The sequence below is a fragment of the Vombatus ursinus genome, unplaced genomic scaffold (assembly GCF_900497805.2).
Source record: "Vombatus ursinus unplaced genomic scaffold, bare-nosed wombat genome assembly UNPS02014946.1, whole genome shotgun sequence".
Lineage (NCBI taxonomy): Eukaryota > Metazoa > Chordata > Mammalia > Diprotodontia > Vombatidae > Vombatus > Vombatus ursinus.
In genome coordinates this window covers 1,745,131-1,771,959 of record NW_020954724.1, presented here as the reverse complement: position 1 = coordinate 1,771,959, position 26,829 = coordinate 1,745,131, and the positions used below count along the sequence as shown (strand labels likewise).

Sequence of the window (26,829 nt, the reverse complement as noted above, 5' to 3'; positions counted from 1 at the left end):
TTCTCACCCCTTCATTTTTTTAAAGATCATCCCAACATAATCAACTCACATTTGTGCCCCTCTATGTAGACTCCTTCTAACTGTCCTAATAATAGAAAGTTCTTGGGAATTACAGATATCATCTTCCCATATAGGAATGTAAACAGTTTAACCTTATTAAGTCCCTTACAATTTCTCTTTCATGTTATCTTTTTTATGCTTCTCTTGAGTCTTGTGTTTGAATGTCAAATTTTCTATTCATCTCTGGGCTTTTCATCAGAAATGCTTTAAAGTCCTCTATTTCATTAAATACTCATTTTTCCCTTAAAGGATTGTACTCAACTCAGTTTTGCTGAGTAGGTTTTTCTCAGTTGCGATCCTTGTTCCTATGCCTTCCAGAATATCATATTTCAAACCTTTTACACCTTTAACATGCTAAATCTTGTCTGATATTGACTGTGATCCCATGATATTTGAATTGTTTCTCTCTGGCTGCTTGCACTATTTTCTCCTTGACCTGGGAGCTCTAGATTTGGCTATAATACTCCTGGGAGTTTTCATTTGGGGATCTCTTTTAAGAGGTGACTGGTGGATTTTTTAAATTTCTATTTTACCCTCTAGAGGTAAGATAACAGGGAAGCTTTCCTTTATAATTTCTTGAGATATGACATCTAGGCATTTTCTTTGCTCATAGCTTTCAGGTAGTCCAATAATTCTTAAATTACATCTCCCTGGGGGCAGCTAGGTGGCACAGTGGATACAGCATCGGCCCTGGATACAGGGGGACCTGAGTTCAAATCCGGCCTCAGACACGTAACACTTAACTAGCTGTGTGACCCTGGGCAAGTCACTTAACCCCCATTGCCCAACTAAAAAAAAAATTACATCTCCCTATTTTCCAGGGCAATTGTTGTTCCAATGAGATATTTCACATTTTCCTCCATGTTTTCATCCTTTTCAATTGGTTTTATTGTTTCTTGATGTCTCATAGAGTCATTAGCTTCTACTTTCCCAATTCTAATTTTTAAAGAATTATTTTCTTCAGTGAGTTTTTTGTTTCTTTTTGCATTTGGCCAATTCTGTTATTTTCTTCAGTATTTTTGGTGCCTCTTACCAAGCTGTTAATTGTCTTTTCTTAATTTTCTTGCATCACTCTAATTGATTTTTCCTAATTCTTCCCGACCACTCTTACCTTTCATTAACTCTTCTAGGAATTCTTGCTGGGCTTGTACCCAATTTGCATTTTAATTTGAGGCTTTGCTTATAGCTATTTTCATACTGTTGTCTTCTTCTAAGTTTATGTCTTGATTTTCCCCACCACCACAGGAACTTTTTGCAGTAAGGTTATTTTTGGATTGTTTGCCCATTTTTCCAGTCTATTTTTTTTTTTTTACTGTGAACTTTATGTTAAAGTTGGGCTCTGCTTAACCTTGGGGAGGGGAGGCTTTTTCACACTGCTGTTTTCCAGAGCTAGTTCTGAGGGACTACAAGTTTTTGATGCTTCCAAGTTGGTATCATCCTGGGAGAAGTGTGGTCATTGCCTTCCTAGGCTGTGCTCTGATCTTTACCCAGGAAGGGCTCCTGGTCCCCTTTCAGCACTGAACTGTGACCAGGGCTCCTGCTCCCTTGAGACCAAACACAAGTGCTCCTCTCTGCCCTGGAACTGTGACCCAGAACTGCATATAGGCAATGGAGTTGTCAAATAATACCTGGTCCTGCACCTAATGCCAGTAAAAGGTCACCTGTAATCTCTTTGTAACCAACTGTCCAATCCCCTCTCTGGGATGAAACCTCCTGGGCCCCCCACTGGTGTCGCCACTGAGTATACCCCAGGCTGGAGCCCACTCCAGTATTACAGACATCTCATGCCAATCTCCTAAGCTATCTTGGGTTAGAAAAATGTCTCACCTCGACTTTTTGTTGGCTCTGCTCCTCTAGAATTCTATTTGATGTGTTATTTTAATGTTTTTTGGAGGGGAATGTCGCAAGAGTTCAGCTAGGCTACTGTCTCTACTCCACCATCTTGGCTCCACCTATCATTAATAAAACTTCAAAAAAAAATACTTTTTCCAACAGAAGCATCACTGCAGAAACACTAGTAAGGGATAGGAGGAATATTTAAAATATTACAGCCTAGTTTAAAAAGTCTCCAGACTGATAAATGTCTTTGAACTCTAGCATATATCTAAAACTATACGGCTATAATTTGACACCTATGTAAATGACTGTGTATTATCACATCCTTATCATTTGTGTTTCTTCTAACTTCTTTTGATCATAAGCAATTCAAGAATAAGAATAATTCTCTACATTTTCTAGATATGCTCTCATGATACTTCTATACACATAGTATTCAATAAATACTGGTTAAGTCATTTTGAAGTTAAGTTAGGCTATAGTGCATTTGCTATATTTGGCTTCCATTTTACTGAGGAAGTACAGTCACCAGCATGAAAGTGGGAGCTACATTCCTTTTTTCTGATGCTGATTTTCCATTCATGCATCATAATTCTCCCACTGTGCAGGTTTCAAACCCTCCCCACCAAAAAAAAAAAAGTAAGATATCTAAGCAAATAAAATTTTCAAATAAAGATGTCATCATGGGTAACCAAACATATTCATGGTCAAAGAGTGGGTCTTCACCCTAATGTTTTTTACACTTCACCTTCAATAATTCATAATTTTGGCAATATGAGTATTTCCTTCCTCTGCTGACATGGATAGCAACTTAGAGGTCACAGACGTTAGAGCCTGAAGAGACCTTAAAATCTAATCCAACCTTTTCACGTTATAGATGAGGAAACTGAGGTCCAGACAATAAATGTTTAACTGAGTTCCCAGTTAAGCAAAGAGTCCCTTGGATCAAGAGAGGGTGGAAAGGTCCAGTACTGAGGCTAAGACTAAGGATCTTCACACAATGCATGCCTGCAACTGATTGATTGGTTGTTCTCATCTGACAGGAGTATTCAGAATATAGCACCTTGTCACTTAATTTAAGTAAGATGAGGTAAATGATGGAATTAATCCACCCCCAACTTTATAGGTAGAAGATACATCTGTATTAGTCTCTCAGAATCTCAGTTGGAAAGGAATGCCAAAAAAAATTAGCTAACTCAACCCAAACCTAAGTATGAATCTTACAACATTTAGTCCCCTCTTGAAGATCTCCAGTGATAACTAACTCATTATTTATAGACAGCTGTACAGATCTGAACAGCTGAAATTGTTAGACCTCATCCAAGGAGATTTCTTTACTAAAGTACCATAACAACCCTATTATAAGATGACTTTCATTGCACAGACCTGAAGGACAGTACATTTATAGTAAAGTTCAAACTTATAACCAATGATAAGCACAATACTTTTCTATTTTGTACCTAACATTTCCTCCAATTAAGAATATATGACAGGAATTAATGATTACCTTCTAACCAAAGGTAAGAATTGTCTTTTTTTCCCCATAGTATAACTCCAACTCCTATTCCTCCACAGTTAACATCTGACATATATCATTCAGTGACATGTACAGTGGAGAACATGTCTGGATTCTGTTCCACGGTCACAGAAAGTTTAAAATAGAACTTGAAGGGCAGATTTCCAACCTGACACCCAAGGATCCAGGCTTATAATTCCAAGAACATAAAAAGCAACAAGCCAGATGGGCAGTGAACAGGAGAACGATAAAGCATACACCCTGCTCAGCTGCTACTATCCTTTCATGTTTCACTCCTTTAAGTGATGTTAATTTACCATTTGAAAAAGCAAAGTTTTATTTTCTTTTAAGGGTGGGGAATATTCTTGGATCATGTACTTTTTAAAAATAATGGTTTTATTTAAGAGATTTAGGAACTAGCATAATGAACTTTTAACTTTTGAATAATTGTTGAATAATTGTAATCTATCAAAAATTTTGGCAGTCTTTTCTTTATTCTAAAATTGTCATAAAAAGAAGCCATAACCACTTTCCCTTAGGTAATCACTTTCCTAAGATAAGCAACTGACAATCTCAGACTAATATCTAGTCAAACCATATTCTCAACATGGCTTTTCTCAAAGGTATTAATTACACAGAGGGGAAAATCACCTCAGATAAAGGTATATTAATCAATTTTTTTAATAAAAAGAACATGCAGATGTTAGCACAAAAATGAAATTCAGAGATGGATCAATATGGACCCCAGTGCAAAGATGACTTTTTTAACTGTCAGAAATCCACAAAATTGGTTTGTGAATAGCAACAACTGGGATACATTCTAATTATAGTTTTGAGAATGGTATGATAGTAGTGGCTGGGGTTTAATAGTTTAATAGTAGTAGATGAGATTTAATAAAGGAGGGAGAGTAGCACACTTCTAAGTCTAGCAATAAAGTCAACATTAGGAGGTAGTCTGGGAAACCAGACCAGGAATCACCAGGCCCTCAGGCACTAAACCTTTGACTTCGGAGTACAATATATTGATGGCACACAACACAAAATGCACTATGTTCAAAGAGTCTGCATTCATGAAAAACTTTTATTTCTGGAAGATACAGAGGAACGAGGATAAAAACATTTATCAGGATGGCACCTCACTCACATCTGCCAGCCTCTGTAGAAAGGAAAAGGCAACAAATATTTATTAAAAGCCTACTATACGTCAGGCACTGTGCTAAGCACTTTAAATATACTGTCTCATTTGATCCTCAAAACTACCCTAGGATATAGGTGCTACTATCACTGATATTTCATAGTTGCAGAAACTGAGGCAGACAGAGATTAAGTGAACTGCCCAAGGTCACACAGCTAATAAATTTCTGAGGCTGGACTTAACTCATGTCTTTTTGACCAATGCTATCACCACTATGCAAACCAGCCTCTAGACAAGAGACAATGCATTGCTGAGTATTCTTTTCCCCTTAAACATGCTGAATGTAGTGGAAAGAGAGCTGGATCTGGCGTCAGGAAAACCTGCGTTCCAATTCTGTCTCCTACAAATATTAACTGTGTGACCCTGGACAAGTCACTTCACTATTGTGGGCCTCAGTTCCCTTATCTTTTAATTGAGTGGGTTATCAGCTCTAAACCTATTATCCTATGATTCTACATGCAGCTTTTTCAAACACAAATTGCCAATAATTGATAGTAATCTCTAATCTAGAACTGAATAGATGCCCAAATATGGTAAAGCCCACAGCTATCAATTTCTGTAGCAGTTACCAAATGTCTAAAGCAGGCCAGAGATAACCCAAGTACTAATGGTCAAGCTTTGACTCTCATGTGGACTTCTGGGGAAGGAGACTTGAGAAGGTCATTCTTTAATTTCTGCATTTCATTTTCTGAATCTGCCCTCTCAGCCATTTCTAGGATTAAGCAGGATGAGTCATGCTGCCTTGTAACCACCAAAAATTCCCAGCTTCCAAATACAGCTTAGTAGGCAGACCATCCTCCCCTCAAGAGAAAACTCTTACATAAACATATATAAAGTGTGACTACTGAGAATGCTAGAACTGCACACTGATACCCTGGAGTGGTAGGTTTGAAATAAATGGAAAACAGTTTTGAAGCAGGAATATACATTTGCATAGAGTTGAAATTTTCCTACATGTTTTTTTCCACATAATTCTATCACTGGACAGTCTACTTCGCTCCAACGCTTACTCTGGGAATGTATGGTACAGTCATAGAAAGCAAATCCTCTCCTTAGTACAACCACTTCCCCAACCCTGGGTGTGTAGTATCCAGTTACCCTTCCCATCCACAAAACCAACAGAGTCACGCAGCAGTGTAATCAAATGGTTTTGAGAGAACACACAGCATTTAGATGCCACCTGTTTCCTCGGCACACACTAATGACCTTTTTCAAGACCCCTTCCGCTTACATGATCACAATTCACAACTTATCAACAAAAAGACAAATAACAGTAAGAATTCTGCAGGATGAATCACCAAAGTGATTTGAAAATCAAGTACATTTCAGGTCTGATTTCCTGACATTGTGTGAAGTAAAGGGAAAACCATTTTTAAGCAGGGTATACACATTTGCATAGAACTTAAATTTTCCTACACTCAAAATGCCTACACCTCCAAAAAAGATATTAAGTTTTCCCTGAGAAGGGGTGAGCACTAGTCACTGCAGGTAACCCCTCTGTTTGCTTTTAAGTGGATTAAGTGATATCCATAAAGGGTCTGGATACAATAAATGATGTTGATTAAATATTCACACATGATGGGGGTGGATAGGGAAGCAGAACATATCAGGGAGAAGGGAGCAGAGGGTGACCTGACAGTCACTGCCAACACAAGCAAAAAACTGTCCCTAGGTTAAGGACATGAGATCTCCACAACACAACAGAACTTCCTGGACCATTATTACCTGTCACAAAGAGAACTACTCTTTTAGCTAAAGATTACTGTCTGGGCATCTAGGGGATCATTGGTTTTTGTCTCACTCTTGATATCCTCTGACAATACAGTAGATAGAGAGCCAGGCTCGGAGTCAGGAAGACCTGAGTTAAAATTCAGCCTCAGAACTTTACTAGCTGTATGTCCGTGGGCCAGTCCCTTAACCACTGTTTGCCTCAGTTTTCTCACCTGCAACTTACACAACCATAACTGGAAATATTATCTACTATCCTACTTGACCGAAGGATAGTGATATATTTTTATAAGTTTAGACAAGAATAATGACAACATAACTCACCCCCAAAAATTTAAGGATAAAGTTTTTAATAGATGTTGCCATAAAATACTTACAAACCTCCAATCCACATGTAAATCAAAAGCTTTTAAAATGTGAGGCCTAACCTTAGTGATTTGAAATCAAAGCCATCTGGGACAAGATTCATATCATTTCCATCATGCTGCCTGCTACTTGCCATGTACCAAAGAATCTTTCACTGAGCCTACAGAAGATAAACTTACATTTCAATGCTTTTTTTTAATTACAGAAAGTAATCATTTTATCTTTTTATGATTAAACATGAAAGAAAACTAATAGTACAGTAACTGGACAATCTCTAACTGAACTTTATTGAATATGAGCATAAATAATAAAAACAAAAATATTTGTGAAGATTCATTAAATATTCCAAAGAAGCTGTGATCACACAGATGTTGAAACTCTCCCCACCAGTACAAAGGCAACCCGTTATCTAGGGCTGCAGATTAATGAGATAATATTTATGAAATGCTCTGAGTGCTTCAAATGACCAACAACATCTATATATTATAATGGCTTAGACAATCACTTTCTCATCAAGGGAAATGAGGTAAGTCTCCCTTTAGACCCTCATGATAGACCTTAATTAGCTAAGGGAAAATCTATTAACATCAAAAGAAACTTCCCTTTCCTCAGAGGATAGAACATAGGGCTCATCCTTAGCAATCAAAGCTCTGGTTGATTAGGGAATAAGTAAGAGGCGTAGACTTGTTTAAAAAAAAACAAAAAAACAAAACATTTTCTCTCTTTCCCTCCTTTTCTTACAATCAATAAACACTCAAATACCTAATGTGTTCCAGGCACTCTTCTGGGTACTGGGAATAAAAATACAAAATCAAGACCATCTCTGCCTTAAAGGACCTCTATTAGAGTTAACTGATGAAGAATCTGAGGCTCAGAGCTAATTAAATTGACATTATTCCTTGCAGAAATGGACTCACAGAAATTTAAAGCTAAAAAGGACTGCAGTGTTCATTGAGTCTACCTTCATCATCACTTCATTCCAGAAAATGAAGCCCAGAGACTTCATATGTAGTTACTAAGGAGCAAACCTGAGCTTGGAATCCAAGATTCCTAATTCTCAGTCTAATATGAAGTGGTCCAAAAGGGAATTGGTAATTAGGGACTGTAACTCAGAAGAGACAAGATCTGTCTCAACATACAGAACTGGGAATCATTTGGATGAGTATGATAATTTAATCCCCGGCAACTGATGAAATGACCCAGTGAGACAGTGAAGAGTCTCTTAGGGGACTTCCATAATAAGAAATGAAGAAACAGCAAAGGAAACTGAGAAGGATCAACTGGACAGACAGGAAAACCACAAAAGAGCAATGTCATGAAAACAGAAAAAGGAGGAGAAAGTTGTCAATGGTGTCAAATGCTGCAGGGAGGTCAAGAAGAATTAAGATAGGAGACATGGATTTGGCAATTAAGAAATCATTGATGAATCAACTGAAATTGCCCTCTCTGTGAAGTCAATATGGCTTAGTGAAAGGAAGTATTAAAGTCTAGCTTGCCCACCACAACTCCTCAACAAAGACCTAGAAAAGGCACCAATTTGAATTCTTATGGGGAGAACCAAGAAAAAGTCACAGTGAGCCATTTTTCCAGTCCAGGACAGCTTAGGAAGACAGATGGAGAGGGCTAAAGACACGAAGTATGGTCAAGAGCATGTGCAAATCATTTCAGTGATTAGGGACTAAAAGAGGGCTGAGAAACAGCATCACGGCAGGATGCATCAGGGCAGAAAGAACTCCCAGTGTGCTAAATAAGCTCTGGGTACAAGTACAGGTGCCATTTAGCAGCTCTGTCACTCACTGCCCCATTCAGGGGCAGAAATTAGAGGAGAAGGAACAAGGAACAAACTGATCCCAGAAACAGAACAAAGGAGAACCGGGAGCTCATTTGCTCTATACCTGCCTTGACTCCAAATCAACTCATGGTGGCTGAATTCAGCAGCAGTCCACTATGAAATTCCCATCCACAGATAAGCCAACACCCAAACTGGTCAGGTCAGGAAGGTAGTAAACAGACATTCAGGTGAGTCAGTCAGTCAGTAAGCCTTTATTAAATACCTACTATGTGCCTGGGCATCTAGGTGGTACAGCAGGTAGAGCGCTGGGCTTGAAATCTAGATCTGAGCTCAAGTCAGGCCTGAGACACTTACTAGCTGTGTGACCATGGGCAAGTCACTTAACCCCTATTTGCCTGAGTTCCTCATCTGCAAAATGAGGATACAGTGGAAAAGGAAATGGCAAAGTACTCCAACATCATTGCCAAGAAAGCCCATGGACAACAGTCCATGGGGGAGAGTTGGACACAACTAAACAACTCAACAATAACATATGCCAGATACTATGCTAAGCAATGGGGATAAAAAGAAAGGCAAAAGGCAATTCCTGTTCTCAAGGAGCTCACAATATAATGGGGGAGGAAACCAGCAAACAAATATGAACAAACAAGCTGTAAACAGGACAGACAGGAAAAAATCAATAGAGGGAAAGCACTAGAATTAAGACGGATTGGGAAAGTCTTGTAAAAAGTGGGATTTTAGTTGGGGCTTGAAGGAAGTCAGGGAATCTAGGAAACAGAGTGGAGAATATTCCAAGGGACAGCCAGAGAAAATGCCTAGAACTAAAAGATGGAGTCTTATTCATGGAACAGCAAAGAGGCTAGTGTCAAGTGTCAATGCATTGAAAAGTAAATGGTGGTTGGGAGAGAGTGTAAGGTGTAAGAACGGAGAAGACTTGTAAGGGGATGGGGAGGATGGTCTATTATGTAGGATTTTGAATGCCAAACAGAGGGTTCTGTGTTTGATCCTCAAGGTGATAGAGAGCCACTGGAGTTTATTGATTAGGGTGGTGACTCTCTTTAGTAACTGAATGAAGGATGGACAAGAGAGAAAGACTCATGACAGAGAGATCTGCCAGCAGGCTATTACAATTGTCCAGGAGTGAGATAATACAAGGCCTGCACTAGAATGACAGCTGTATCAGAGGAGTAAAGGGGCAGTAGTTGAGAGATGTGGCAAAGGTGAAATCAACAGGTCTTGGCAACAGACTAGATATGGAAGGTGGAGATAGGTGATGAGACAGTGAGGAGGCAAGGATTACACCCAAGCTGTGAACACAGGGAACTGAGTAGATGGTGGGACCTCAACAGTAACATGGAAGTTTGGAAGGAAGGACGGTTTCAGGATAAAGATCTGAGTTCAGTTTTGAACATGCTGAATTTAAGAGATCTATTGGACATCCACTTCAAGAAGTCTGAAAGGCAGCTGAAGACACAAGACTTTTTGTAAGCGAGAAGTTAGGGATGGATAGGCAGATTTGGGAATCATCAATAGAGAAGATACTCAAATCCATGGGAGCTCTTGAGATCACCAGGTCGTACAGAAAGAGGGCCCCAGACAGAGCCCTGTGGAACACCCAATATTAATGGGAGTGACCTGAAAGAGATCTAGCAAAAAAGATTAAGAAGAATGCTATAACAGGTAGGACGAGAATCAGGAAAGTGGTGTCCTGAAAACCTAGAGGGAAGACCATAACACTTTGGGACACCAAAAGCTTACAGGCACCCAGTCTGAGCTGTGAAAGCAGCAGAAGGACATAAGAAGACCACACAGCCAAAGAAGTATGCAAAGCTCAGAACTAACACAAATTCCAAAGCTAAGAAGTAGGCTGGAAAAATGTTCAGATGAAAAAAGTACCTCCACAATAAAAGGCTATTACAGTGACAGGGAAGCTCAAGACACAAACACAGAAAACAATGACTTGAAAAACCTACAAGCAAAGCCTCAAAGAAAAATGCAACTTGTATACAAACCCAACAAGAATTCTTAGGAGAGTTAATGAAAGTATTAAAAAAAAAAACTAAAAAAATGTTTAAAACTATATGAGAGCAGTGGAGGGAAAAAATGGGAAAAGAAGCAAGAGCTAGGAAAGAACAATATGAAAAGAGAATTAACAGCTTAGAAAAATAGGTACAAGATCTTACTGAAGAAAGCAGCTCCTTGAAGATTAGAATTGACATCAATACATACAAAGACTGAAAAATAGAAGAAAATGTGAAGTACCTCATAGGAAAAACAACCAACCTAGAAAACAGATCAAAGGAAGATAATTTAAGAATCACTAGAATACCTAAAGGACATGAACAAAAAACAAAAGAGCCTAGACATCATATTCCAAGAAATCATAAAAGAAAACTACCTGGATATCTTAGAACCAGCTAGTGAAACAGAAAATGAAAGAATCCACCAGTTACTTCCTGAAAGAAATCCGAAAATGAAAACTCCCAGGTATACTGTAGCCAACAGCTAGAGCGCCTAGGTTAAGGAAAAAAAAAAATACTGGAAATAGCCAAAAACAAAGAATTCAAGTACTGAAGAACTACAGTCAGGATCACACAAGATTTAGCAGCCACCGTCATGAAGGAATAGAGACAGAGAGTTGGGTATGATATTCCACAAAGCAAAGGATCCAGGCTTAAGACCAAGAAAAACACACCCAGCAAAACCGAGTATAATCCTACTGGGGGGAAATGGACCTTTAATGAATGGAGTGCTTCCAAACACTCCTAATGAAAAGACCAGAAATAAATGGAAAATATGACATTCAAACACAAGACTAGAGAGAGGCATAAAAAGGTAATTATGACTGAGAAATCACAATGGATTAAATGAGGATAAACTCTTTACATTCTTATACTGGGAGACTGATACGTATACCAAGCTATTCAGCATTCTATAATCTTCAGGAGTCACAGAGGGAGTCTACTTAGACAGAGGGCCAAGGAGTGATTCTATTATGTTTTGATGATCTCAAAAAGAATGGAAAGAGTGGGGAAGAGGTAATTAGTGAGATGGGGGAAAGGAAAGGAAGAAAATTAGGAAAATTACCTCACTTAAAATAAGTGTGCAAAAGGAATTTATACAAGGAGGGCCAAGCAGGGGGAGTAGATGAAGTGAGTCTCACTCTCACATGAACTGGCTAAAGGAGGGAAGAATATTGGGAAAATAAGAGGGAAAAGGGTTTTCAATGGGTGAGGGAGGAGAGGAAGGAGGAAGAGGACTTGGAAATGAAAATAAAATTCAAAAAGAGATCATTGGTAATTTTGGACAGGGCAGTTTCAATTAAGTGATAAAGTCAGAAGCCAGACTGCAGAGGGTTTTGGAGAAGGTAGTGAAGCTGTGAATTGATATAAACATTCTCCAAAGCAATTTGGAATTATGCAAATAAAATGACTAAAATGTCAATTCCATACCTTTTGACTTAGAGACTTCATTCCTAAGGATATACTCCCCCACCAAAGGGAGTCAGTGACAAAAAGAAATTCTCCAGACATAACAAAATACTCACAGCAGCACTCTCTGTGGAAGCAAAGAACCAAAAAAAAAAAAAAAAGATGGTGCCCATTGATTAGGGAATGACAAACATGATCAATACAGAGAAGCATGAAAAGACTAAAATGAATTCTTGTAGAGGGAAATAAACAGAAAAAGAATATATACAATGACCACAAAAATGAAAATGGAAAGACCAACAAAATACATGAAAGAGAATTTTGTAAACACTTGGTCCTCCAAAAAGACATTAGAAAAGACACTCTTCTGCAGAAGTTGGAGAAAGGGTCAGCATGTGTGGAACATTACATATAACACTGGACTTTTCTGATATATTGACTAGTTTTCCTGATTCTTTTTTCCTTTTTCATTAATTTTTTTTGTTCTAAGACAGCTTTCTGCAAGGGTGGACAAATGGAGCAAATACAAGGGAATCGTAGGTAATATAAAAACAAAATATATCAATAAAAATCCATTTTTAAAAAGAATTCATTTCTATCAGAACTGAACATATGTCAAGATTTTCTTTTTCTATCAGTAAGTTCTTTTAACTTATCTGTTCTTTGCTAACTATATTTTTGAAGGTTACCACACCTATCATGTAGTTCTGACTGACTTAATGACTAGAACAGGCTTTCTGGGCTTTGGTTCATCCCTTAGTATAGCTGATTCCTACAAGATTCACTGAAGGGATAAAGCAGAATACTCTAACAGCAGCAGCAAAATTCATAATCAATCCGTCTGCACATCTACTAAAATTACACTCTCTTCTCAGTGTAGAAAAATTATTATATACTAAAAGCTCAATCTTGCCTCTTAGGATGACGTACATCTCTGTGCCACTGAAAAGAAATCAGCTAATGCTCTTGCATACATATTTCATATACTCTACTGCATGGGTTCAGGGAATACATATCACAAGGCAGATTAAGCTCCTGACGTCTGTTCCCCAGAGAATTCCCTCAACATTCCAGAAAATCTGTCTTGCTGATGCCAAGCCTCATTCAATCTTGAAATGGCTAATGAATTATAGCTTAAAAGCAAATAAACAAACAATGGAAAAAAACAAAAAACAAATTAATAATGCTTAATGAACAATAAAATTCTGTGAAGGAGATTCTATGGGTGTTACAAAATATAAATGTGTAATTTAATACAATGTAATTTTAAATTTAAATTCAAATGTTTGACATTTATATAAGGCTTTATAGTTTATAGAGTGCCTTCCTCACCAAAGCCCTTTATGGTAGGTAATAAAAGTATTATTATCCTTATTTTACAGATGAGAAAACTGAGGCTCACAGAAGGTAAATGATTTGCCCACATGGCCAGTAAGCAATAAAACCTGTAATGGATGGAACTCAGGCCTTTTAGTTCCAATTCCAGGACTCTTTCAAAGAGTCGTAAGACCTCTGCACTTTTTCATTTAAAGAAAATAAGAAATGTATAATTGACCAAAGAGAGTTAGTGTCTTTTCCTATCAGTTCCCCCTCAAAATCTTAGTGACCAGTCACCTGAAGGTACTAAGAACAGAACCAAATGAATCAGAACACACATATTCAACCAAACTGCTCTACTGTTCTCATAAGATGAACACATACATACATACCTTGATTTTGAAAAAAACCGGGGCTACCTAGGCTGGTTACGTCCCTACTACTCAAGTGAAGTTAATTCAACTATTGGCTGCCAAAAGGTAAAATCCATATAATGTGAGATCATTCATACGTAAAGATGGTATTAATGAGCCCCCATGAGATTTGGAGGATTTATCCTCTTCCCATTAAAGAATTATCCTGATCTTTCAACTATAATTAACTATAATATCTCTTGTGACCAATGGCATACATATACAAAATGGCTACCTTGGCTTGGGGTGGGGGGGTCGTAAAGAGACACAGAGCAGTGCCATACAACTTTATCTATGAAAGCATCAACTCTATTACCTGGGTTAGAATTTATTATTACAATTAACTTTTAACCAACCACAGATGAAAAATATATACACATATGCATATGTGTATATATATATACATATATATACATATATGTGTGTTTGTATTACATATACATATATACACACATAAACACTCAAAAGGGGATAGGTTTTCTTCATTTTCATCACATTCTAAAATAACCATTTCCTTTTCAAAAAGAAAACTGTAAGTAAATGCTTATGAAAGTTTCTAATTAAAACTCTTTCCCAAAATGGGTTACTAGTGAGGGAGGTTGTTTATATATACTGACAACTACACAAAGATAGATTTTGAAAATTAAACCCCATCATTCTCTCAGGTATAAATGTTTCCTCATTTTTTAAAAACATATGGATACTTTTGTACCATCGGTGGTGCAGTCATTCATTGCAATGCACAAAGTATATTACAAAATGGATTCTAATAAGCTAAAAAAGTTAATGTAGTTACCAAAAGTGATTTCTCATTGCTGGAAATGAGATCTATGTGTGAAAGTGTACTGACAGGATTCAGTTTCATTCTCTGTAGTCCTCTTTACCTAATAACAGAAATGCTTCTTTTATCATTTGCTTGGATATGGCAACTTAGCAATGAAGAGGCCTTAAGGTAAATAAGACAATTGTCTAAAACAAAAGTACATCATACATTCTTGGCTTTGTTATAAATTTCATTCAAGGTAATAGTATCTAATCATTTAATTCATCAGCTACATTTGTTCCTTAAAGCTGCATCTACATTAGGGCCCATTTTTCACCTTGACAATCCATGTGGTTGGTCTATAGACCTAACCAGTGTGTTCTGAGTAAGGAGAGAATCTAAATGCCTAGGAGTTTCTATTTGAAAACCTACCAGAGATGATACAAAATAATGGTTTGAAGTAACTGTTTTTTAAATTAAATATTTTATAGACTAGATCTATTTCACTTGTATATAAAATAAATATCCACTAACAGTGATCAATTATTTCCTAAAAAGTCAGTGTACTATTAAATGAAGGGATTTTAAGTGCTAGGTCAACACAAGAGAAACTACAACATAAAATATTGGTTGCAAACTGTACCCAAAACTAATTATATATAGTTTAATATGATGTTATTTGTTATAAAAATTTTTTAATATAATTTGAATAATTTCTCCATGAAGTCAGAATCATAAGCAGTGATTAAGAGGCCTTAGGGAATTTAAATATAATACAGCAACATAAAAATATTTTAAATTAAGTATAATACACAGAGTATTATGTGTAAAATGCAATTTTTATACTAAATATTCATGAAGACTGAAAATGTTACTAATGTATTCTTCCTCTCCCAGATTAGATTTTACCTAGAAGAGGCTTACACAATCCAATAGGAATTCACAAAGAAAATGTCCACTGATTATTTAGGGCAAAATCTTTCTGGACAACCTCTGAGTACCTAGCACTATTCTGCCCTTAGAACATATGAATCACTTTCTCTGTTTAAATGCCATCATAAAACCTTTTTCTCTTTAGTTTGAAATTGGCTCTCCTTGGGAAGCTTTTGTGATAGCAGAGTTCATTAAAGGTGTGATATAAAAATTCAATGTCCTGTATTTTAATACAAAAATACAAGGTCAGGGGACCTAATTCCCAAATGCCAAATCCCTCTAATCACCATCATAAAAATACCAATGTTTAGGAGAAAATTGAAAAACCTAATCTGCTTGGGAAATTACTCTGGCTACCCATGCGGCAGCGATGGCAGCTGTTCAGAGCAAAGCTGCTCCCTCCACTTTTACTGCCAGTATTGCTAAAGCCAGCAATGTTACTACTTTTCTTCCCCAAACTGAGGAAAGTTTCGGCGATTTTAGCAAATGGGGTCACTCCACCAAATGGACAAACTTTATAGCACTTAGCTTTAAGGTTTCCAACATACCCAGGAAGTTAGACAGAATCCTTAGAATCCAATTTTAGAAATAAGGAAACTGAGGTTCAGAGAAGCTGTGACTTGTCCAAAGACAAGCTGTTACTGCAGCAGCATAGCCTACATTCAAACTTGGGTCTTCTGGCTTCTCAATGCCCCAGCTCTGAAATTAGCTATGTAAGCATAGCCAGGTCTCTTGACCTTTCTGAAATTTAGTACTCTGCTGCCTGCAAACACAGCCATGTGTCTCCCCAATCCTTAAAAAAAGAACAAAAAAAACCCCAACAACAAAAAAAAAAAAAAACAACACATCATGTGGTCCTCCCATCTGCCACAGTTATCCTCTATGTCCTCTTACTGGCTAAACCTGTATGGACTCGATGACCCCCTCTCTCCAATCTTCCCACTCCAAACCTTTCTCAGCTGCCAAGGTGATTTCTCTCAAGTGCAGGGACGACCATGTGGGTCTCTGTTCTGTGAGCTCCAGGGGATCCGCATAACCTCTAGGATCAAACAGAGACTCTTCTGTCTGGCATTTAAAGCTCTTCATAATTTGTCCCCTTCCTTCCTTTCCAATTTTCTTATCCTTGGCTCCCCTCCATTTATTCTATAAATCAGTAGCCCTGACCTATTTTCTGTTCCTCACATGAGACACTACCATTCCTGCTGTGTATCTGCACTAGCTGCCCCTTGAGTCCACAGTGCTCTGCCTCTCATCTATGTTGCCTCAGTTTCCTAAGCACCCAATGCCTTCCTTCCCCTCTCAGACAGCCTTTCATCTACTGCAGAGATGACTTTTAGTACCTAGTGATTTACACAGCATCTCCCCCATTAGATGTGAGCTCCTTGACAACAAAGGCTGTTTCTGTCTCTCTTTCTATCTCTAGCCCTTAGTACAGTTCCTGGCCCACAGTAAATACTTAATAAATGATTACTGACTGAATGACCAACCAAAATGGAAACAGGAATACCTGTTACAAGGTTACTTTGAGTAACAAATGAAATAATTATGTAAGGCTCTTTAGGCAAATTACTTAAAGAACTATATAAACTAGACAGCTAGGTGGTGCAGTGAATAGCGTATTGGGCCTAGAGTCAGGAAGATCTGAGTTCAAAATCCACTTCAGACACTTACTAGCTAGGTGACTCTGCTCAAGTCACAACTTTTTCCTGCCTCAGTTTCCTCACCTATAAAATAAGGATAATAACAGCACCCAACTCTCAAAGTTGTTGTGAGGATAAAATGTAAAAGCACTTTGCAAACCTTAATGGGCTATAATATATTTATCTATTATAACAAATGTCACCTAAGACAATGATTATGGTGTAACTCCTAAAGCACTGGTTTTGAAGTCAAAGGGCCTAGGGTTGAATCCCAGATCTGCTACTGAATACCCATGTCATCTTGGATAAGTTAGTTCACCTTTCTAGGTCAATTTCCTGAACTAAAATGACAAGGTTGGACTAAAGCCTTTTGCAGTTCTAAATCCTATGACTCTGTCATTCTATTGTTTAAAATATAAAAGAGTTAATCAAACTCTGAAAGAAATTCACTATGTGGCAGGCCAGGGAAAAGTCATAATTGTCACTTAAGTATCCTTGCCCTTTCTCCTTTCTTTGCTTAACAAATTTCTCTAAAAAGGCAGAATAAATGAAAACGTCTCATTTTCACAGTAATTCACTATGAAACATTTAATATAGAGCCAACTACAGCTGTAACTTAGCCTTGTTCCTACCCTTCGTCCGTGTAAATGGTTACTAAAATTAAGAGTACACATTTAGGGGGAATAAAGCAAAATATCGCTGAGAAATTTCTAATTTTGATGCTACAATCCTCCTAAGCTAAACTAAAGAAGATGCTAACACCAGTGGACTAAAAGATAATGACAAAAATAAACTGAAACACTCTATACGGCATCTAGGCTTAAATTCATTCATTTATATTTGTGATTGCCTGTTAAGAACTGGTCAGCTCTGAAAGGAAGTGGCTCATCTGAATGAAAGAAAAATTGAAATTTCACTGCTTTTTTTGGAGAGAGATCAAAACTGGATTTAGGGGGCACCTAGGTGATGAAGTGGATAGAGCTCTGTCCTTGGAGTCAAGAGGATCTGAGTTCAAATCTGGCCTCAGACACTTGACACTTACTAGCTATATGACCCTGGGCAACTCACTTAACCCTGACTGCCTCACCAAAAATAAGCAAAACACAAACAAACAAAAAAAACCTGGATTTAGGAGCTCTAGAAAAGCACAAGAAAATCTGGGAATGGAAACACTAGGTTGTTAAAGAGATAGGAAGGTCCCCTCAGAGAGATTTTTGCCATTACTATCCAGGAACTATGTTTTATAATTAACATCCAGTAATCAAGTCCATAGGAAGGGAATTCGTGAGATCATTGAGCTCAACCTCCTCATTTGAAGATGAGGAAACTGAGGATCAAAGGAAAAAGTGATTTACCCAAGGCCATACAGTTACTAACGTCAACATCAGTTCCTGAACTTCAGCCATGCAAAACCAGCAAAGACCCAGAATGGTGGGACCTCAAAACATGGGGAAAAAGTCTGAAAAATACACTAGCACTTCAGGAGCAAGGGAGCTAATACATTCCACGTGGGCATATACTAACTCATAGGATGTGAAGTTGAAAAGGTTATCCTTACAGAAAAGGGAACGGAGGCCAAAGAGATCAAATATTTTGTCCAAGCCTGAACCTCAGTCTTCTGACATCAATTCTAGCACACTTTCTAATCCACTAAACTATCAAGACTGCTACTCACAAAATTATCTGGGTATTTTTAGTCAGTCAAAAGGCATTTATTAATAACATTTGTCCCTATTAAACTTCATCTCAGTAAATTATTTAATTAGACATTAAGATTTAAGCCAATCCTTTTTTTAAAAAATGTAAACAATAATTTGCAAATGTATTTATAGGTCTAGTCATACAATCATTATCCGTCACTGAATAAAGAGATGCAAACATTCTTAGCTAGATATACATATTCTGTAACGCTAGACCCTCAATCAAAGGAAACAGAAATCGACAAAATATCAGAAACAGAAATATTAACAAAAAATATCAACAAAGTTGATCTCAACAAAATCTGATGACTAGAAACCCCAGTTACAAATGAACAGGAATTTAATAAGTACTTCCGGTGTGAAGGGCACTATCATGGGTTCTACTCAGATCAGTAGAAGAACCTACGACAAAATAATAGCTTTTGCCCCTGACATTGTGAAACTTAAAAGGGAGCTGGGATATAGATTAAACACATGTATATGATGGCAAAGAGAACTTAGAGCTGACTTTTACCTAATGGAGAGAGCCCAAAGCCAGCTATGGCTGTGTGACTAAGCATCTGAGCATTGGTGTGCTTTTAAGTATGCCTCAACATGGCTGGAGAGGAAAAGGAAACCAGTTCAGGCAGTTAGTGGGTAAGGAAAACATCACAGAATGGCAGAGTTAATTGTCAATGTAAATATTAAGAACTGTATCCTGAAGTTTCAATTAACCGAGCAACCTAACAGGAAAATACAAGGTATAGATTCCTGAAAAGCACCTAGTGACCACTTTCCTCTTTGAATATATTTTTTTAAATCTCTACCAGTCCCAGGGAACCATATTATTAGATGCCTGTCTCCTAATTAATTACTCTTCTGGTATTTCACAGCTGGATACCAACATAGTTTTTATCCGTTGGATATATATGCAGATAAAGGTTTACTCGTATAAGTCAATATGAAGGGTCAAGTTTTCAAGGAGCCACAATAAGATTACATGAAAGTAAATTCTCTGACAAGGGTTGAAATGTTTTTTTTTCTTTTCCACAAAGGTAAAAATGTCATCCTTTTTCTCCTTTCCACTGCTTGGAAAACACATTATACATAATCATATGAAGATGATTATGCATCACTGATGCAAAGCAGAGTTTAAAAGTACACTGGATTTGTCATCCTTTGAGAGACTTGGATTCAAATCCTCAAACTACTTAATATTTATTGTTATGTAAACTTGGAAAAAGTCATTTCCCATTATCTGGGCTACCTTTTTGATAAAATTAAATCAGGCATCCTTAATCTTTTTTGTGTTATGGTCCCCCCTTTGGCAGTCTGGTGAAGTCTATAGACCCCTTCTCAGAATAACAGTTTTTTTAAAATTCATAATTGAAGGAAATGCTAAATTTAGGTTAGAAGTTTGTAAAAATATGTTCCTTTTTCCCTGAAAAGAGATAAAATCTTTTTTTCCCAGTCAAGTTCACAGAACCCCCTGAAATCTATCCACCCCAATTTAAAACCTTCTTCATTAAATGATCTCTAAGGTCCTTTCCTGCTCTAATGCCTATAAATTTTGCTAATCCTTTCTAGGAGTTCCCATATTTAAATTAGCCATTGAGATTATCCATTTTTTCCCCTAAAAAGATTTGATTAATCATTCTAGGGACCAGCTTCCAATGTTCTTAGTCACATTAGTCAAGTCATGTTAAGGCCATTATCAATCAGTTAAGAAGAATTTATTAAACATTTTTGGTGTGCCAGGCAATATGCTAAGTGCTGGGGATACAAAGAAAGATAAAAACAGTTCTTGCCCTTAAGAAGCTCCCGTTAGAATGGGGGAGACAACATGTGAATAACTAAACATAGACAAGCTGTATGAGTGTACAAAGAAGGCACTCTGAGAGGACGGGAGGCATTAGCAGCTAGGGAGGTTGGGAAAGGCTTATAGGTGGAATTTGTGCAGAATTTTCAAGGGGAAACTAAGTCAGGGAAACTAAGCTACAGAGGTGAGTGAAAAGAATATTACAGGTATGAGAAACACTGAGCAAAGGCATAGATATAATTGATGGAGTGAGCATCCAGCGCAAACAGGCCAATGCCGGAGGACTGCCAAACACATGAAGGAGGAAAAGAAGTCTGGAAAGGCAGGAAGGGACTGGATTGTGAAGAGTTTTAAAAGCCAAATAAAAGAGTTTCTATTTGATCCTCAAGGCAACAGGAAGTCACTGGAGCTCACTGAGTTGAGGGTGATATGGTCAGACCTGCTCTTTAAAAAAATGTCACCCTGGCAGCTGGGTGTGGAATTGGACTGAAGCTGAGAGAGGCTTGAAGCAGGGTGACCAACTAAGAGGCTTTTGCAATATGCCAAGTGAGAAGTAATGGGGGCATGAAGAAAGGTGGTAGCTATGGCAGTGCAGAGAAGGTGAGAGATAGAGATAGACATAAATATAGATATAGACGAGAGTCATAGATAGACAAAAGATAGAAATAGAGATAAAGATATAAGATAAGTAGATAGAAACTACAAGATTACAGAACAGACTGAATACTAGTGAGGATGGGCAGCCTGGGTGACTGGGAAAATGATGATGCCTTCAACAGTTATATGGAAGTTGGAAAGAGGGGACGGTTTGGGGGTTGGGAAGGAGAGGTCTCTTTTGGATCATCTTACTAATTTGTTCATTTGAAAGCCTATCAATAAGGCTATGCTTCATATGAATTAGAACTTATCATCAAGTCAGAAAATTTACAGTTTATAATAAAGATATTTCATTTCCCTAGCAGGAAACTGTATTCTTAACATATGTACATGAACAAGTCTTTAAAAATTACCTTTGGATATTGGTTTATTATGATTATCAGTCTATTAACTTCTAGTAGTCTAGGAAAAGCAAAATGCAATAAAAAAATAACGGGAAAAAAATCTTCTAAAGGAACAGTTTTACAATTTTCTATTCAAGTCAAGCAAACAGGGTCCCTATGACAAGTTTTTAAAAACTAGCTTAATCTGAGGATTATTTAAATTATAAAGAAACTATAGTAGATAAGCTATATTTATGTAAATATGAACTATTTTTTGTAATTCTAAGATAGTAGGATTCCTCTTACTAGGAAGAAGATATCCAAATTATCTCACATTACATTTTCTAGTGTCCCATACTAGGTCCCACCATATGTTCAGAATATTATAATAATAATAATAATATATGTACATATTTATTTAATGAAATTAATATAATGTTTTAAAATCAAACTACAAATAATCAGAGCCTTTTCTGGCTAGGAATCCCTAATAACAATGGAACCGATTCACATCCTGTATAATTACCCAGGGGAGAGTCTATGGGGAAAGTTTCCATATATGGTTATTTTCCCCATAGAATCCCCACAGTTACACAGGATATGAATCTAGTCATTGTGACAGTGCAAACAACAGATCACTAAACCCATTTATAATCTTGCCAGACAGAATGTAGACTAACACTTATTTGACCAATCATAAGAGGGAAAATTAGAAAGGAAAATAATGGTGGAAATTTTAGAAATAAATGGAATTTTTTAGTCCATGTTTTATATTACTAAAATGGATCTACAAATATAAATATGAATGAATTTTCCTCCTCTTTAAGTTTATTTTTAAATTCAAAAGTATTAAAAGTTACGATGTGAACAATCAACACCCAAGAAATCCAAACAGAAGTTTAACACCAGAACCTCATGTTGTCAGAAGGAGAGAAAAGATGATACAGCAATATGAGTCAAAAATGGAACATGAGCTTTAGGTTACCAAGTGAGCTGAGCATGTGAGCTTGTCACAATCTAAATCCTTGTGAGCCATGCTGCTTTTTCAATATTCAGGAAGTTAACAGCATCAGTTCCTCTGTTGCTCTAAAGGTGAACAAATATGATAAAGTTTCCTTTTAAATGCATGGCTACCTAAGGGAATTTAGATATATTTTGTTATTTTAATCTAAAAATTATATTTCTAAAAATCTACTTCTACTAGAGAGACTCAGCTAAAGACAGGAAGAAAATAGCTAGTTCTTAAACTAATAAGCTTCCTATAACAAAGAAATCATAAAAGGGAAAAGTGGAAAACTGAAATGCTTAACTTTTTGATAGTATGAGTGTCAGAATTTGCTGAAATTATTTCAACCCATATATAGATGGCCAAGTATGCCAGATATGACTAGAGATATCTGAGCAAAATAATTCTCATCGTTCATTTTTTTTTACCAATTTAAAACTATAATTTTAAAAACAAAATGCTAAGCTTAAAAATAATATATCAGCTGAAAAGAGTGACTCTGAACTACACATAAAAGGGAAGTCTGACATTCTTAAATTATCAAATTTACGTGTTGGTCTATCTTTTGCTACAGTAGACACACTTGGTTGTCTTCCATATAAGTGGCTCATGATTTTGTAATACTTTTTTTTTTTTTTACATAAAAAGCATACTACCACATATTATCAGGAACTCACATTTCTTAGTTCAAAGTATCATATTGTGTTTTTCTTCCTCTGTTTCTGTCATACATTAAAACAAAAGTGACATCTAAAATTGGCCAGGACCACTTGCCGAGAGAGTCCTCCTGTATCTAATAAAAAGGCAGGCATTTAGACTCTCACCCACACACCATTCCCTGGGGTATAGAAACTGGGGAGGAGCAACAATAACAGAGAACTCCTTGAGAGAAGAGGTGAGTTGAGGTGTTTTTGCCAGCTGCTCTTTTCTATTACTTTTAAAAATATATTTCCTTTCTTTGATACTTTTAAATAAATAAAAACATATCTTCTTCCCTTTCCCCTCCCATCCAAAAACTCACTTCCCTTCCACACATATCCTTCAGGTTGTCCCTTCTGTTATTTCTTTTCCTCTTCAATATCCTGGATGGGCATTTTAATCTGATTTAACCAGTATAAAATGCTGAGGGTGTTAGGTGCCTGTGCCTGCCCCATCCCCACAGAGATGGCCCCCAAGTCTCCCTCTACTCTGGACAAATCTGCTCACTAGCCAATGCCTACGTCAGTCTAATTAGCAGGTCATGTGCTCAGGAAAGCCCATTAACACTTTCTAGCCATCAGGGTACAATTACTGCTACAATGACACTTTAAATGGTACCCTAATGACCTGGAGAGTTAACCACTAGGGAGTGACTTCAGTACCAGGGAGGATAAAGTCCAATAAATACTAATTGAATAGAATTTAATCTTGCTTGAAGTATTTACTTTTTAGAGAATCTCTGCCTTTATCAGGTTGCTATGCTTTATCAGGGTGTAACCAGATGTCTGCTGTAGTAAATACAGGATAGGGTCAATCTTCCCTGCCAACATATCTAGAATAGATAATAACTTGCTTTTTACCTACATCATTTTTAAGGTCTTTGGGCTCTTCAAATTACCAATTCGGAATATTAAGTTTAAAAATACTGTCAAATCAACCTTTGGTCCCAAAATATGTTTTTTGGAAACTAAAAATAATACTTTATGTCAGTGTACTTCTCCCAGAAGAACTCAAAATACTCTGCCTACAGAAATTCTCCTTTCACATTTTGCAAGCACAGAGGGTGTTGGTCCTATAGCCCCCATTTTACAGATGAGAAAACAGATTTGCATGAACACTAAGAAAATATCAAACAATGCAAATTAGTTTCAGGAAAGGTTACAGAAATTCTGTTTTCTTCCTCAAAGGATAAACACACAATGCAGCTGTACTGCTCCAACTAAGATTATCTGTTAAGTCCAAATTCATTTCCCAACAAACACTTTAAACTTTAAAAAGTTTAAGTTTAAAAAACTTTAAACACTTAAAGATTCCTGCTATTCTGAAGGCATTGTTCAAAGTGCTACGGATAGTATACACTACCATGTGAATGGCAAAGAACTCATGAGCTGTAAGAATTTAGATCCATCATCTCTTGTTAGAGTCAGACTGGTTCTTCTACAGTTCATGAAGATCTCCCCTCAGTTCAACATTCTGGTCACCATTTCTTTGTTAAAAAGAAATCAGTAACAGTCTGGAAAGCAAGTGCAGGCATTATTAACGTTCTTAACATTAACAAGCGTGGACATCCTTCTCTTAGGAGAGCTGTAAAGACTGTTTCTGTCAGTTATCTTTTAATCACTTTCAGGTACTTTTAATAAGCAGCTTAAGGAATCAAGCAGTATAGTTTTAGTAGGATACAACATTGTGTAATATGACACCTAGGAGAGGCTGTAAATTGCTGACCTCAAAGGCCTAAAACATAAAAAAAAACAGCCTAGTCCAGCATGTGGACAATGGACAATTTTTAAAAGATGATTTCTTTGAGAAAGAAACAAAGAACAAAAGATATCCCTAAAGAAAAAAAAAGATACTTCTTCAGATAACTAATATTTGTTAAAAGAAGTATAATAGACCATGGCAAAATGTCAAGGTTAAGAGTAATAATCTACCAAAAAAAAAAAAAAAAGAGTGACAATCTACTTTTAAGGTGAGTAAGAACAACTCAGCCTTTCACAACACAAAATATGGTGCCCAACACTGTGCCAGATGAGGAAAATATAGTAATTCTATCAGAGATAACAAACTTGATTCCTTATACTTCGAAGAATTCCAAATGACAAATTAGCTTTTGGTAGCTTCAACCCCTAATATAAATATAGATACAAGAAGAGAGTAAAGCTCCCCAGATATATGCATATACAACAAAAACAAAATAAATGCCAATAGACAAGATAAAAGACTTGACCTTCGTTTGAATTTAAGCTTTTAATGCACCTACCCTGCTCTGAGCTAAGGCTGTTCATGGATAGTTTTGACTAGGGACCTAACTGGCTTGCCCTCCTGGTTTGACTCTAACCCTACCGTTCAACAAGATTAAGAAAAAAAAAAAAGCTGTTATAGAGCAAGACAAGTATTTTCTAGAGCCCTTCCTTCCCACCCCACCCCCCCCTTATGATTCAATGATCTGGTGGTAGCCATGGAGACCAAAAGCAACCCACAATCTTCAGACAAACCAGATAGCACATGGGTAAAATTCTGTTCAAAAGATTAAGAAGCTGCTCCTTTGTGATATACTTAGCCAAACAATATTAGAGCAACCAGTCTAAGAATCCAAAGCCTATCAGACAGCTTCATTTGTATAAAACTCAAATTTCCTCTGTGTGTGTGTGTGTCTATATTTATGCCTGTATTTGTACACCTGAACAAGCAGAATTCCTTGACTAAGAAGGAATTGGAAGATCTTAGTCACTGACTAGTGAGACCTTGGTAAAAGCATGTTTCTAAGTGGAATCATTTACAAATGGCAAAAAGTAAATAAAAGTATTAGGAAAAAAGAGTATCCTCTGAAATATAAAAACAAATAATCAAAAATTAAATTTCACTTTTATTCTTTACTGACCTTGATGGGTCATTGTGCCCCTGTCAAGGAAAGCAAAGCTGCCACCAAGAAACAACAGGATTAATTAACCCCACAAGAAAAGCCAATCAAGAAACATTAAAAAAGAAAAAAGCTGAGAATTATTAGATAATATTGTTAAGTTACTGTTCTAGGCAAAAAATGAGCTATGCAAAAATACTCACTCTGATAATCTAAGGACAATGTCACAACTCAAATTTTCAAGAAAAAACCACATGCCCAACTCTTTCCTCTTCTCCAAAACAAGGCAGCTCCTTGCTCAATTTTTAAATGTTCTAATTGCCTGCAGGTTGAGACCAGAAGTAATTCTTCACCCTCATTTTGAATATGAGGCAGTCATTCAAATGCTCTGCACGGCAGTACAGCACATTTACAAATTTTATTATTCTGCATTTATCATTAAATAAACCTTATTTGTGATAACTTAGGTATAACGTCATTTTTAGCATCAGTTTAGGCTTTCTAAAACAATACTGTCATCCAGCCTGTCCCACTGTACAAGGTTTGCAGGTTTCATTGCATGAGTTTAATCATACAGAAAATGCTGGATCACTGTTTTAGCTATTACATGTAAATCTAACATAAAATGGCTCACTTTTCTGAAATAAAATGGATTTCATTTTTTATTTAAAAAATTACATCTACTCTTTTATTAAAAAAAAAAAGAAGGGGAAGAAATACAATAGTACTTTCTCCCTCAAGATAAATTTTTCAAGCCTCTCCTTTCTAATAACCAGCACCCTCTTCTTGAATCCTT

The 26,829-nt window shown here is 36.8% G+C and overlaps 1 protein-coding gene across 6 annotated transcripts in view; it reads right to left on the bottom strand.

The window, feature by feature from the left end:
• The window catches only part of ST7 (suppression of tumorigenicity 7), a 283,519-nt gene that overhangs the window by 190,269 nt on the left and 66,421 nt on the right, over positions 1-26,829 (bottom strand). The window lies entirely within an intron of this gene.